The sequence below is a fragment of the Macaca nemestrina genome, chromosome 9, assembly GCF_043159975.1.
Source record: "Macaca nemestrina isolate mMacNem1 chromosome 9, mMacNem.hap1, whole genome shotgun sequence".
Classification (NCBI taxonomy): Eukaryota; Metazoa; Chordata; class Mammalia; order Primates; family Cercopithecidae; genus Macaca; species Macaca nemestrina.
Window position 1 is genome coordinate 88,043,445 of NC_092133.1, and position 12,537 is coordinate 88,055,981.

The following is a 12,537-nucleotide window of genomic DNA, read 5'->3' on the forward strand; positions in this document are numbered from 1 at the left end:
CATTCTTTTTAAAACCACAGATTACTTTCCCAAACAGGAAAAAAATGTTAGGCATCATACCAGGTCTTTACTGAAAGTCATAATATAATCAATCCAATTATAATTCTGTTCCTAAATTAAGACCACCTCAAAAAACATCAATGTAAAAATGTTTAATCGTGACCTATTGCAACTTCGCATCCAATTTAGTGTGAAAGATGCAACTTTTTTGTAAATAATGGAGAAGTAATGAATTGTTTTTCTTCAGTTACATTATGGGGTTAATGAAAATGCCAACTTGGCTGGAATGTTTTGTGGTTCCACCATACCTGCTCCTTTTATCTCTTCTGGTAACTTCCTTCTGGTTCAATTCGTCAGTGACTTAACATTAGAAAGGGAAGGATTTAATGCTACATACACCATCATGGACAGTGAGTAAATAGAAGCATTTTTATATGTTATGAAATAACACATGTATTCATGCACTGAAAAGAATGCCCTGCTTATTATATTGAAATTTCAATGTTAATTACTAAGCTCAATGTCAATTACTATCTAAACTCAATGTCAATTACTAAACACCATATTATTCACTCTATGTTTAATCTGTGGTACGAATCTGATACAATTTTTAGTCAAGGATATAAACTCCCAATTCTTAATGGAATGATAAAAATATAGCTCCCCTGGGGTGGGAGACAGAGAAGACAGAATTTTAAAGATTGCCTGAGATGAGACATGAATAAAATAGCTCCTGTGTTGCTTTTTCTTCCCAGTGCCTTGTGGTGGAACATACAATGCAACTTGGACCCCATAAAATATTTCATCACCCAATTCATCAGACCCAGAGGTCCCATTTTCCATCTGTACTTGGGTCTTTCACACTCCTCCACATCAGCAGGTCAAGCTAACTGTGTGAGCTTGTAAGACTGCATGCAGAATTACTTAGAGCTTCAGGACTCGCCACAGGTAACAATTATAGGATGAATGACAGTCGCATCTAGTGACCTTTTCACCAGCATTTGCAAAACACTTGAAATAATGAGGCCATGATTAAATAATTTTCTTAGTTACTTCCAGTTTAATGTGCTTTTCATCTGTACACAAAGCCCTCCAATCAGGTGTGTCAAGAAACTTGAACTTGGTCCTGTAGGTCCAGAGCTCTCGAAGCTTCACATGCCTAAGAATGCATTAAGATGCATCTTAAAAGTGCATCCTCCCTGGCCCACCCTCAGAGACTGAGTTATAACACCCATTTATCTGAATTTTTGACAAACATCTCTGGTGTTTTGGTACCAATACCAGAGCTCCATGGACCATGCTTGCAGAAATACATATAGTTAGTAGGATTTATTTATAGGCTGAGTTGAAAGGGTCAATACAGAACACAAGAGAATCAGTGAAGAGGCCATTTGGCGCCAGTTTCAGAGGTCTATATTCATGGTAATGTAAGAGAGATAAAAACAAAAGGGCCGGGCGCGGTGGCTCATGCCGTAATCCTAGCACTTTGGGAGGCCGAGGCGGGTGGATTACCTGAGGTCAGGAGTTCAAGACTAGCCTGGCCAATGTGACGAAATCCTGTCTCTACTAAAAATACAAAAAATTAGCCCAGTTCAGTGGTGTGTGCCTATAAGCCCCGCTACTCGGGAGGCTGAGGCAGGAGAATTGCTTGAACCCGGGATGCAGAGGCTGCAGTGAGCCAAGATTGTGCCACTGCACTCCAGCCTGGGTGACAGACCAAGACTTCATCTTAACAATGACAGCAACAAGAAAGAAAAGAAGGAAGGAAGGAAGGAAGGAAGGAAGGAAGGAAGGAAGGAAGGAAGGAAGGAAGGAAGGAAGGAAGGAGAAAGAAAGAAAGAAAGAAAGAAAGAAAGAAAGAAAGAAAGAAAGAAAGAAAGAAAGAAAGAAAGAAAGAAAGAAAGAAAGTCATTTTGAGCTTTAAAAAATGCTGAGTCTAAATTTCCTCTGGAATAAGATGTTGAGGAGATAGTTGGACACAAAGTGGGATGTTGACCAAAGGCCCAAATATTTTTGTGCATCATCATTATCATGATAGGTAATTGAAATAATGAGAAGAATGAGATTATCCAGGGAAAATATGTAAAGGGAGAGGCCATGAACTGTGGATGGATACCAGGGAGAACATGTGAGAATACCTGGATTGTCTTTCTGTAGTTGGGGGAGGAACTAACCCTCACCAGTTCATTCCAAGAATGTCATGTTCAAGCCCCATGTGCTGGAATAGTGGAGTCCCATTTGTTGTCTTCTGAGTTTTCAGGGTCGTCTTCATTATAAATCTGGGATCCCCTGCTTCTCACGTGGTCTTGCTGGGGAGAGAAAAGTCCCGTTTGTCTGACTCCAATGTGGAGAGTTAGAAGATGTGCTGGCAGCTGAATAGGCCCTGGACTTGCTCAGTTTTGTGCAAGGCATAGACACTGAGATGAGCTCCCAAGCTCTCAAGGTGGACAAGATGCTAGATTATCATCATTCTGTTGGTAATGGTTTTCAGGACAAAATCCCCATTACCCAGCGGTACCCTTACTGGAAGGATTTAGAGCCAAGTGGAACAAGGCCCTTTGGATGAAAGCTCTTTCAATTTGCCACTGCTTCATGAAGCTAAGACAATGGGGATCACGGTGGACCACTCCACAGGGCACTGAGTGCCACTTACAGAGCACTGGGTACCAGCTGGAACATAACAGCAGCTGGAGTGGCCGCAAGTAAGACCCAGTGTTTGTCATGACTGAATAATGTTTTCAACTGAATGAATACAGGAAACAATCAAGGGTTTCAGACTGGGTAGGTAGGGAGGAAAGACAAACATTGATGGATGAGCTAGGAGAAACTGGCATTCTCAGAGTATCCAAGAATAGACAAAGCAGGTCTAATTGGAAGATCATGAAAGAATGATGTGTAGGGCTGTTATAGAGGATGTACAGTAGCTAACTGGCATTGGAGATGAACAGAGACACAGAGATGGAAGCCACTGGTGTTAAGAAATACAAAGTGAGGGTGTTTAATGGCTTGTCTGTAAAAACACTGAAACCTCTAAGGGTCCAGAAAGGAAATCAGGGGCAGGAGACTACTATGAGCTGAGTCACCTCAAGTCTTTCATAAATGCAGGGAAGTAACCGGGAGAAAAGTAAGTGAGAGTGATGACAATGGCGAGAATATATTTGGCTAGACGTAGAGACCCTCAAAGGTGAACCAGCTTTGAGGCGAGGATGGAAGCTGCAGTGAGGAACGTGGAGCATCCCTCCCTTCCCCCTAGGCTGGCCCCCCACCCTTCCTACTCAATGAACTGTGGAGCACGGGAAAAGAATGACCTCTACCAGGAGGCTGGTGGAGAACCAGGTTTTGCTAAGGCTACAAAGTGGAAAGGTGGGGGATGTGTACAGAGAATGATTGACAGTGCAGTTAAAGTTCACAAGATACAGTAAAGTTAGACAAGGACCAAGAGCAGGAGACGGTGGGGAGGAGGAGTGGAAGTCCCAAGCACTAAGAGGAGTTTGCAAGCAGAGGTGGGTGGGGTCTTTCAGTAGGTTCTGAAGGACTGCAGATATTAGAGATATACTTGAGACAGGGAGGCTGCAAATACCCTGACTTTGGTACAACTTGTTTTTATGCAAGAACTGATGGGCATTCAACTGCATTTACTCCAGGCTTTTGAGAGGTAATGAGGGCTGCCCAAGTGTTACAAAGGGGAACTGGGACCTCATTATAGGCCCTGGCTGGCTTGGGGATGTACAGTGGAACCAAAGGCTCTGATTAGTTTTGCTAAGGGGTAGCAAGGGCTGGATCAGGGCAATGATGGTTGTTAGTCTCATTGAGCTTAGGAATGGCAAAAGCCCCAGGAGGAGAAATCCAGTGAGCTCTCAAACAGCCTGGTGGCACTCAGAGCAATGGCACAGGCCTCAGCTAGGAAGTCGCATGAGAGGGAAGGGGTCTTGTTTTCAGCAGGGAAGTGTCTGTGGTTTCAGCAGAAACTTTGCCTCCCCTCCACACTCTCCTCTGGGAAGGTGCGCTTGTGTCAGTTCCAAGGCCAACGTGAGTCTTCTTGCAGAGCACTTCCAACAACAGAGCTGATTTCCATGGTTAAATATTTAAACCATACTTTTACATGCAGTTTAATTTCTGTTATGCTGTTCTCTTCTAAAATAAATCTAACATGATTTGGCTTCCATTTCATTTCAGGGTCATGGAAATTCAAGAATTCAGTTGTGTGGCAGAAATGCTTCAGCTGTGCCAGTGTTTTATTCTTCTATGAGTACTGCAATTGTCATTTTAAATCTGGAGTCTTAAACAGAAATTCTAGAATGAGTTTCACCTATCAGATAGCAGGTGAGTCCTGGAACTTCATCATTTATTCAGAAAAGCTGCCATCATTACAATTATTCCTAGAATAGTTGCAATTATTTCTAGAATTGACTCCTGTGAGTAAATTAGGATTTGTTAACAAAAACCATACCTATCTCTTAACTAGAACAAAGGCCCAATTTAGCAAATTACTAAAGTTGGTTTTTAAAGAGGTAAAGAGAATACAACACTAACCAAGATGCTTAGAATGCTAGCATTTTCTTCAACGTCTATGTAGTTGATTTTAAAAATATACCAGTTATTTTGTTAATTTATCCACTTAACCACACTGAATATACATACTTATTTACAAGAAATATATGTATATTTACAAGAGCTTTATCAAAATATAATTCTCATATCATACAATTTACCCATTTGAAGTTTATATTTCAGAGACTTTTAATATTTTCACAAAATTGAAAATCTTAGAAAATTATTTTTGTAAAAATCAAAAAGCCTTGCCCAGTCGCCTCCCCGTCTGGGAAGCGAGGAGGACCTCTGCCCGGCCGCTGTGCAGCCTTCCAAGTGTGAAGTGACAGCCTTATCTGTGATCTTTTCTGTCTTCCCCAAGTTTGCATTTTCGACATTAAAGTTTACTTTTTAATTTAAAAAAAAAAATCAAAAAGCCTTGAAAGAGTTACCTGATTATTATCACTGAGAAGTTTATTTTCACAGAACACTTTATTTAATATTTATTTTGAATTAATTCAAATGAAAGCTGCCTTTGGTTAAACAAACAAAAGTACTTTTGATATTTATTTTACCCAAAAAAAAAAAAAAAAGGTAAAGAACGATTTCCCACAAATAAGTCACCAATGGATTTAAAATCCTTGTGCAAAACTCTGTCTTGGAGGTAGTGTTCTTGTCCTAAAAGAGAGTCTGAATGCTAGCCGCTTCCACCTCAATGTGATCAGAAAAGTTCAAAGGATCCTCGAGTATTCCTCTTTAAAGGAGAAATCTCCTATGTCATGCTTCCCGTAGGGGTGTTTGTGTGAACAGCCGCTGCATTGCATCTGTGTGTGCTGCTTGAAATTCACTTCACTGCTCAGGATCTCAATCATCTCAAAGGTAAACAAAGAAGCTGGATTACTTTTTTCTAAAGTTTGTTCATATGCAATGATCTTTTTGAATTATTCCTGTGAAGTTGAAAGAGCACTGAATATTGGAATGCATACATTAATTATGCATATTTTTCCTCTAAGATTGCAACAGAGACTATCACAAGGCTTTTGGCAACCTGAGGAGTCCTGGATGGCCAGATAACTATGACAATGACATGGATTGCACCATTACTCTCACAGCCCCCCCAGAACCACACCATTTCCCTCTTTTTTCATTTGTTTGGCATTAAGAACTCAATTGAATGCAGAAACGATTTCTTGGAGGTAATACACATTTGAATATCATTTAAATGAATTATTTAAAAGATGATGGATCACTTAAGATTTTACACCTTTTCTCTAGTGCTGCTAATACTCTATGATTCTTATTTGTTTCATTAATTTGTTCATTACCTTTTAATTCCCTAAACATTTACAGAGCACCAGTCCAAACACTGGAAATTGGGAACCTTAGGGCCCTCGGAAGACTCCTAATCTGGTGGGAAGGACAGATGGGGTATAGCCACTTACAGCACAATGTGGAAAGGACTAACTGAGTCCAGCAGGGGTAGGGGTTCCTAACTCAGTCTGGGAACTAGACGGCTTCTTTAAGAGGGCAATATGTAAGCTGAGACCTAAAAGGATCAGAAGAAAGTTTAAGAACAATATGCTGATTCTGTAAAATGAAACTGAATGATACTAAATAGCTCACCTGATTTCCCTGACACCTACGGTAAGTTTGGGGCATCATCAACATCCTCTAAAGACAAGTGTTTCCTTGAATAAGTGCTCCCTGGTCGCAGGAGGTGTGGTCTGTCCTTTCTCCACTACAACTCTAGGGCTCTAATTTGGACACAGAAGTGACTTTGCTGTTTGCCCACCCTCCACCCATCCACCTTCCACTCCCACCCCAGGACACAGTGAGAGAGAAGCCCCCCTTGAGCCTGGAGCAGGCAGAGCCATGCCCCTTGTGGGACTGAACCTTTGGAGTCCTCCAGAGCCCCCGATGAGCTCCCTCTGTGCTCTTTCTGCCCCATCACCTGCATTGGGAATGTGAGATGGAACATGAATATCATCGCTCATAGGCAGGAGATGGTCTGAATAAGCCTCATCTGATGCAGACCCAGTGTGTGGAACTCAGCACCTGCATTTTGCCAGAAAAACCCCAGAGCTCATTGGGTTGTGACCTTTGCAAGCCCTGTTGAAAATGCATTCATCCTTAGGAAATAAACTCAGGTGGAACCTAAGACCCAAAAGGATAAGGATGCTGAGTTCCTCTGAGAGTGGAATTTAAATCTAAACCTCATCCTGATGCTCTCTAAATTGGCTTTGTTTCACCATACAAGAGACTTCAGTAAGGTTTCCAAAAAGTTTGCTTGTTCTGCTACACCTGATCTGGAGTTGTATTTTTTATTATGTTTTTTCTCGCTGCCTCTTTGATCAGGTCTTCATTCAAAATAAGCTGCCCAAGATGATTTGATCTTTGTAGCATATGTAATTGTACCAGTGTATGCAGCAGGCGCCTTTCCTTCTGTGGGAGGATTCTTTCCAGTGGGCTTCTGTTCAGCTGCTAGTTTCTTGGTAGCTGCAGCTTTTGTTTCCAACAAAACATATTTCCTCGCCTGCAACCCACCTCATCTGATTTGGCTTCTAGAGCTGCTGTCACCTTCTGCCCAGCCTGGTGAGGAAGGGTGTTCCAGCACATGGTCTTTGCCTATGGGTTTAGCTTCAGCATGATTCCTGATGCAGAGTTTTATCATCCTGGAAAGCTCTCCCCTTTGGAATTCATCTAAATCCTTTATTAATCAATAGCCTTAACATGTAGTGCCATAAATAATACTCAGAGTAAGCTCATGCCTTTTCTAAAAGAATATTCACATGATAGGAAACCAGAAGATGTATGTAGCAGGGAGGAAACGAAAAGACAAACACAGTATTCTTTGTGCCAGTCAAGTTATTCAACTTGGACCTATGTACCTCTGTCACCATGGAGATTCATATATTTATATGAAGCAGAAAGCAGAAAGAATGAGGGGAGTGGGATCTGGAGGAAAGATGGAATAATCCCGTTAGGTTGGAGTCACAGTTCAACTAACTCTTAACTCACTCCAGCTTGAATGGACCATTATTGATCAGAGTCAACATTTGCCATTTGCCTGATAGATGCTGGGAAGCAAAGCTTTGCTTTCCAGCCATGGAGAGTGAGAACTATTCCTCCTCGCTGTCCTTCCTTACTCCATAGAATGGATCTGAAACTTCCTGTCCCCTAAGCAAAGAAAGGAAACCACAGCTTAGGCCTGTAAAATGTAGCTATGTCTGGCTCTCAGTGGGAAGACTGTGGGCATAGTTTCTTGGCAGCTGGACCAGGAAGCCTCAGCATTCCATTCTTGTGAACTGCAGTGGGAACGGAAATGTCTGACTGAGGATTCTGTGTTACTACCAAGCGAGGGCCGAGCTCTAGACCATGCCTGGAATCTGCGATTGTTTTCATACCTTCACCTCCCCTTTCAGGATCCTCTGATGTCCCAGGGATGCCTGCTGCTCTCGGTGGCCCCATTCCTCCTAGGAGAGGAAAGTGAATAAGACAAGTTATCGGCAGTGTCAGTGGAAATTAGTATCTTGCTGCTCCTCTCAGAGCAACACCATTTTAAAAGAGGACCCCTAGGTGAAAACACCCAAACTCAAGAGTATAGTGCTGGCAGGTCTTAAATATGGCAGTCCTGCCATCTACTAGTGGATAACTGGCTACTCTGTCATGGCAACTCTACTTTGTTTAAACACTAGCAGAATAATCCCTGAAGCACTAGAAAGGCATTATTCTCTCCCATGGGCTACTACATAGACCTAAAAGGAATCTCCCCTGATCAACACAGCCCAGCAAGATTAGACTGTCTTAATTCTGTGACTTAAGATACCAGCAATTAACCAAATTTTAAACCATGGAATTACAAATAGAAGACAGGAACTTCCAATAAACAAATACATAGATCAGTAAAATCAGCATTTCTACGTGTCAGGCTGGTTCCGACATACATTGCCTATGTAACGTTTCCTTAAGAAGCGTCGAGAGCCCTTCTGGAAGCAGGGCTGGTTGTGAATGCAGGGTAGGAGCCAGGCTGGGGGACAGAAAGTGGTTGAATTCACAGTGTGGTTCTCTCTCCTCCCAAAACACCAACTCATTTTCTGTTTTTATATGTCTCTACTCAAAAATGAGGAGTTGAAACAAAAAAGCAACAAGGTCTCGGAATGTGTTTTTAAAACACATTTAATAACAGTCAAAAGTTGTATAGATTTATAATTCTGTCCTTCACCCATGCAGAAATTCCTTTTGTTCTGAACTTTATTATACCTTGCATTGTATTTTTTTCATAGCCCCTTTACAGCCAAGTAATTATCAATGGGAAACCTGTGTGTGCGTGCGCGTGCGCGCGCACACACACACACACACACACAATGAAAAACGTATAATAGTTGACTGGAAACAGGGCAGTCAACATTGTCCCCACCCATCCCCACCCTTTAAAAATTCACTTTACCTACATTCTTCCAAATGTTTCCTCAAAAGCAAAGGTTGCAGGATCGTAGCACAAACTATTGTATAAAAAAGCAGTCTGATGTTTTAATTGCTGTAGGTTAACAGATATTCCTGAATCCAAATACAAATGTTTTTTGATCTACACATGGAACATTTTTCACCTTTGCAAGTGAAGGTGACTTCTGCATGTATTTTCAGAAAACCCTTCATTCTTAGGTATATAAGAAGACAAAGCTTTTCCGAAAGTGTCATCATTCAAACTGTCTCACATTGTAATGTATATACATTGGAGAAGAAAGTGTAAGTTTAATAATGAATGACTCCTTCCTAAGGGTGAGAAATGGAAGTAACAGCAATTCACCATTACTGGGCAAGTGCTGTGGAACTCTGCTGCCAAACCCCGTCTTCTCTTAAAATAATGAACTATACCTACAATTTAAGAGTGATAGTGTAATTTTCAATCGTGGATATGAAATCATCTGGACCTCATCACCCACTGGTAAGACATTTATCTGCATTTTGTACGGGAAAGCAATGTAGGTGAGAAAAACATAAGGTGTCTAATAGAAAAAGGCAAAGTAACCTTGTATTTTTAGCTACCTGTGTACCTGGTTAATTCATGTTAAGAATAGAGATTTTTAACAATGAAGGTACACATTACTTTGTTGTTGTTGTTGTTGAGATGGAGTTTCGCTCTGTCACCCAGGCTGGAGGCAGTGGCACGATCTTAGCTCACTGCAAACTCCACCTCCTGGGTTCAAGTGATTCTCCCACCTCAGCCTCCCGAGTAGCTGAGATTACAGGCGCACGCCACCACGCCCAGCTGATTTTCATATTTTTAGTAGAGATAGGATTCTGCCATGTTGGCCAGGCTGGTCTTGAGCTCCTGACCTCAAATGATGCACCCATGTTGGCCTCCCAAAGAGCTGGGATTACAGGCATGAGCCACCGCACCTGGCCAGATTAATTTAAATTCTACATTTATTCATTACTTCCGTTTATAAAAGAATACATAATCATATATGAAGCACATATAAGGTATGAAGATTTAAAAATCTTCTTTCATAAATTCAATTTTGTTAGACTTTTTGGCTTTTGGTTTCACCATCAAGGAAGTTCTTTGAGAATTTAAGGAACAATATTTACCAGAAATCCAACTGATGAACACATTCTGGCATATATATGAGTGGTTGTGCTTCTCGCAGGCCCTGACATTTGTTGGCAGTCCTGGAGAGAAATTGCTTTTTTAACGTAGTAAGTATCTTCTCACATTTTTGGTTGGCCACTTATCAAACAGCTAAAGAAAATTTAAGTCATGTCAATACATTTAATGCAAGAGAGGAGGAACACCTTTATGAAATGTCCTGAAATACCAAAATACCTTCAAAATAAAAAAGATAAACAGAAATCACTTTAAATATCTTAAGAAAATGGTTCTATTAAGATAATCACGGGTAATGGAATCTTGGCACCCAAAGGAAGATACAGATGACTTCCAATGCTGAAATTTTATCAGCCTTATCAGGAAATAAAACACCACCATTAGGCTGGGCGTGGTGTTGCACACTTGTAATCCCTGGGAGGCCAAGGTGGGTGAATCACCTGAGGTCAGGAGTTCCAGACCAGCTTGGCCCACATGGTGAAACCCTGTCTCCACTAAAAATACAAAATTAACTAGGCACGGTGGCGCATGCCTGTAATCCCAGCTACTTGGGAGGCTGAGACTGGAGAATCACTTGAACCTGGGAGACAGAGGCTATAATAAGCCGAGATCACACCACTGCACTCCAGCCTGGGCGACAGAGCAAGACTCCGTCTCAAAAAAAAAAAAAAAAAAACCCACCAAGATTAATGAGTTGCCCAAAGTGCTCCGCTAGACTGAGGTGGAGGTGGGACTAGACCTCGGTGGTCAGAGGCCCAGCCAGGTGCTCTGTAACTATGCCAGCTTCTTCCTGTCCTGGAGGCGATCTGGATCTCCACAGATATGTAGTCTATATGTAGTCTAAATCATGACAGCCTTCATATACAGATTAACAAATTGAACAAACTAACACCAAAACTGGAAGTAGTCGACCTTAAGTATGTCCATTATTAGGCTGGTAAAGTCACTTTTATAATGAAGTCATTCCTGCCACCACCTACAGTAACACACTCCCTTTGGTTTAGCGCTGAATTTTACCTCGAATTTTACTTCACTCACATCATTAGCATCAACTCAGGGCATGCAAACATCTCTGCCCCATCGAAAGCACAGAGACAACAACTTGATTTTCTCCCACAGTTACTTTATCAAGTTTTTTTTTTTTTCCCCATTCTGCTCTCAACCCCCAATTTTCAAAGTACAGTCCTGGAGGAACTTGTCCCTGGGTCATGATATGCAGTCAAAGGCATGTGTGTTGAGGATGGAAGAGGTGGAGGGCGATGGGAAGAGAGGGGAAGGGAGGAGAATGGGTGTAGCCCAATGAAGAGGAACAGGAAAAGGGGTTTCTGCCTCCATTATTCTTGCAAAGAGTCTCAGCACCTTATGAAAATAAAGTCTTATTACCTAACAAGCCAGACTGAATGGGGGTTTGTACATTGTTGAATCAAACTTCCCGTCCTGTTTTCCTTGCAGGATGTGCAAGGAAATGTGTGTCTTTATGGAGACAGAGGCTCATTCACCAGCCCCGGCTATCCAGGCATGTATCCAAACAACAAGCACTGCGAGTGAGCCCTGTTAGCTCCTGCTGGAAGGCTTCTCACCGTCAACTTTTACTTCATTAGCATTGACGATCCAGGAGACCGTGTCCAGAACAATCTCACACTACGATGGGCCCAATGTCAGCTCTCCATCCTATGGACCACACTGCAGAGGCATGAGTAGAACAAACATTTTATATTCCCATTTGTTATTTTTAGACAATGAGAGTCACTTAATGTAGACTTTTTTTTTTTTTTTTTTTTTTGAGACAATGTGTCGCTCTTGTCACTCAGGCTGGAGTGCAGGGGTGCAATCTCAGCTCACTGCAACCTCCGCCTCCCGGGTTCAAGCAATTATCCTGCCTCAGCCTTGTGAGTAGCTGGGATTACAGGCGCCTGCCATCATGCCCGGCTAATTTTTGTACTTTTAGTAGAGACGGAGTTTCGCTATGTTGGCCAGGCTGGCCTTGAACTCCTGACCTCAGGTAATCCTCCCACCTCAGCTTCCCAAAGTGTTGGGATTACAGGCGTGCGCCACCGCGTCCGGCCTAGTGTAGGCTTTTAAAGGCAGACACATGCAGAGTACAAAGCACAGCCTTTTAACAGATTGAGCAGTTTTCCGACTTGCCTTTCTATTCTTGGAGCATGAGTGCCATCTGGTGGGCATTGCATTAAATTACTATTAATAGTTACCAAAATCAGCTCTGCGTCAGAATCACCTGTGGAGTTACTTACATTAGACTTCCAGTTCCCACAGAAACCTATTGAATCAAGATTTCCCGGGGAGGAGCCACAGCATGCTGTTTTAAAAAAGCTCCCTCTGTGACATCAGTGCACTGCCTAGAGTTGAATACCCATGTTTATTTCTGCATAAATAAAAGC

At 42.0% G+C, this 12,537-nt stretch overlaps 1 long non-coding RNA gene across 2 annotated transcripts; it reads left to right on the forward strand.

Moving 5' to 3' along the window:
* Window positions 1-342: 342 nt before the first annotated feature.
* Window positions 343-11,851, forward strand: LOC139356090 (uncharacterized). 2 transcript variants are annotated; one of them, XR_011607471.1, is made up of 7 exons: window positions 343-410; window positions 756-948; window positions 4,177-4,323; window positions 5,323-5,409; window positions 5,544-5,726; window positions 9,193-9,475; window positions 11,591-11,851. It is a non-coding gene; the product is annotated as an uncharacterized lncRNA (long non-coding RNA). The 2 variants fall into 2 exon arrangements; XR_011607472.1 differs by having other exon boundaries at window positions 9,309-9,475.
* Window positions 11,852-12,537: the final 686 nt, after the last annotated feature.